This window comes from Centropristis striata, chromosome 15, assembly GCF_030273125.1.
Source record: "Centropristis striata isolate RG_2023a ecotype Rhode Island chromosome 15, C.striata_1.0, whole genome shotgun sequence".
Taxonomy (NCBI): domain Eukaryota; kingdom Metazoa; phylum Chordata; class Actinopteri; order Perciformes; family Serranidae; genus Centropristis; species Centropristis striata.
The window spans coordinates 18,665,494-18,668,609 of record NC_081531.1 but is presented as its reverse complement, the minus strand read 5'-3'; the positions used below and the strand labels follow the sequence as shown (position 1 = coordinate 18,668,609).

General features: G+C 47.5%; 1 non-coding gene across 1 annotated transcript; it reads right to left on the bottom strand.

Annotated features, from left to right (window-relative positions):
- Positions 1-2,396: 2,396 nt before the first annotated feature.
- Positions 2,397-2,468, bottom strand: trnaq-uug (transfer RNA glutamine (anticodon UUG)). The gene has a single exon. It is a non-coding gene; the product is annotated as a tRNA-Gln (tRNA).
- Positions 2,469-3,116: the final 648 nt, after the last annotated feature.

Sequence of the window (3,116 nt, the reverse complement as noted above, 5' to 3'; positions counted from 1 at the left end):
TTTGGTCTAATAGAAAGAGCTTTTTTCAGCTGAGATTAAAGATGAGAAGGCAGCAAGAAGAGATTGGTAGTTGTGTAGGTCCTCAGGGTGTTTAGTTTTCTGCCACTTCCGTTCTGCTGCCCGTAGGGGAGCTCTGGTGGCACGCACAGAGTCCGACAGCCAAGGGGCATGGGAGGACTTGCGCACTTTCCGAGGAGTGAGAGGACAGAGTGAGTCAAGAGAGGAGGAGAGGGTGGCAAGGAGAGTGTCGGTTGCAGAGTTGGGCTGCAGAAGTGAGAATGAGTCCGATGAAGGGAGGGATGAGAGAACAGTTGAGGCCAGAGCATGAGGAGAGAGAGAGCGAATGTTGAGGCGGACCAGTGCAGTATCTGTCGGTGAGGACAGACAGTCCGATCGGGAGAGTGGGAGGGAGAACTTGACAAAGTAGTGGTCAGAGATATGAAGTGGGGTTACAGAGATATTGGTAGTCGAGCAACTCCTGGTGAAAATGAGATCGAGGAGGTTGCCAGCTTTGTGAGTAGGGGGTGATGGAGTGAGCAAGAGAGCGAAGGAGGAGAGTAGAAGTAGTAGGTCTGCTGACTTCTCGGGCTGGATGTTGAAGTCCCCGAGAAGGACAAGTGGTGGACCATCTTCAGGGAAGTTTGACAGTAGGACGTCAAGCTCCTCCAGAAATTCTCCAAGGGGACCAGGTGGGCGGTAGAGAACAACAATGGTTATTGGTGAGGGAGAGGTTATGGAGACAGCGTGGAATTCAAAGAACCGTGGAGAGAACTGTGGGAGTGGATGGAGGGAGAACTTCCAGTCACGGTTGATAAGAAGACCTGTTCCTCCACCCCTACCAGTGTGTCTAGGGGTGTGAGAGAAGGAGAAGGCAGCAGAAAGAGCTGCAGGAGTGGAGGAGTTGGTTGGTGTTAACCATGTCTCAGTGAGGGCAAGGAAGTCCAGTGATTGCTGAGCAGCAAAGCCAGAGATGAACTCAGACTTGCGACATGCAGACTGACAGTTCCAGAGTCCACCCTTGACGAGGCGCTGAGTGTGCTTGGAGCGAGCGGGGTGCACAAGGTTGTGATAAGTGCGACAGGTTGTGCGAGGTCTGAAGAAAGAAGAAAATAATTGCAAATAGTTCACTATGCATAGCATGTGGAGACACACGGAGTCATTGCTAATGGTGGATGTACCAGTCTCATTAAAATCCCAGTGACAGACGTGTAGCATTGCTTATATTATTCCAACAATAAAAGACACCCACTAGGAGGTGTGGCCTACCGTTCGTACCTATGGATACAATCGGGACGCAACAGGTGAAGCAGGGGGGGCAACAAATAATCCCCCTGTGTAAACAAAGAAGTGGTTGTTCCCATACAGGGATATTTGAGTAGATTTTCATTGTTGTCTCAACCTAGCCTGGGTATACCCATACTGCCTTGCACGCTTGATTTCATTTCGAACTGCAACAACTGCACTGGCAACTACGGCCGTTTCTTAGCTCTGTTTTAGGGATCCAATCACTGAACGGGGAGGGACGGCAAGACGATGATGCGTACTATTGGACAGATGGAAGCTTGTAGTTTTGTAGTTTTCTTACGGATCCAACATGGCTGCAGCAGATGCGAAACTCTCTTTCGATCTAGCTGTAGACGGCGTTTTAAATAGTTTAGAGCGAAAGTTGATTTTAAAAGAAGAACAATGTTTGGTTTTACACTCCTTTATCACCACCAAAAAGGATGTTTTAGCCTTACTTCCGACAGGATTTGGCAAAAGCCTAATCTACCGCTCACTGCTCTAACGCTGGTGATCTCGCAGCGAGCCGGGGGACAGCAGAGCCGCCGAGAGAGACCCGCAGTAGCCTGTCTATTGCCCATAAAATCAGTGGATGTGTGTGGCTGAATGACATGAGGGGGAAATAAGGCATAAAAATAAATAATCTTGCAGAAAGCGAGAACTGGAGAAGCAAAGCAGCAAGCAACACTCTCTCACAGGCACACACACACACACACACACACACACACACACAAACACCAACACTGCCGGTAGACTGTGAGCAGCCAGAGTCAGAACATGCTGCAGAAAAACGTTGTAGAAGCAGAATGGAGCATTTTAGTCTCAAAGTAGAGATGGGCTAGTCTTGCTATGTAAACATCAATTTATGTTGCTCTACATACGTCATCTGGTATAACTGATACGATTGGCTAAGAGCTACGTACAGATGCTTTTGATAGACATTCGTAGCGCCCAATAAACGGCTCTGGAGGATCGTAAACCACGCTTCCTCTACGGAGAAATGAATTACTGGTGTCCAGACTAATCTCATTTGTGATTAGTCTGGCGTTAGCCAGGCTAGTCTCAACCAGCAACACTACCAAAACCTTAACATCAAGCATCATCAGCTTTAAATCAGGTTCCACTGAGATTTGAACTCAGATCACTGGATTCAAAGTCCAGAGTGCTAACCATTACACCATGGAACCACAGAATGACAAGAGTTTGGTGCTGCGGAGTGTGAAGAGGTAGTTCCTGCTGTTAACACTAGTAAGACCAGGGCAAACGTGGCAGATTTGAGCTGAATCCCATTACCACCCCTTACCCTACCCCTCTGTTTGAGTCTTCCCCTCGCCCCTCAATACACAGTTGATGGTAGTAAGGGTAAGAACATTCCCCAAAGAAACGAGACACCCCTCCATCATCATTGCTTGACGCTGTTACGTCAACAGAGGCAATTTTAGTCGCATCAACACAATCCAAAATGCCGTCCACACAAGTTTTGATGTCACTGCATCTTGTCATGTCAAGTTATCAGATATGTTATCTCAACGAATAGCGATAGCAGCTAGCTAACCATCTACACGAAAGGAGCATCGGAATGTTAGCATCGGCTACGACAAACTACTGATTCAAAACAAACTTGACAATTAAAAACTGCTTGAACTTAGTATCATTACATGACTGCAGTGATCAAAATGCTGAAAATATTTACATTCATGTGTCTCCTTGGCCTGAGCCATGCCTAAAAGTTTGCCGGCCGGCTTTAAACTTCAGTGACAGGCTACGCGGGGGATGCTGGGAAATTCCTCAAAGCCCTCCCTTTCAAGTGTGATACTTCAGAAGCTTCATTTCAA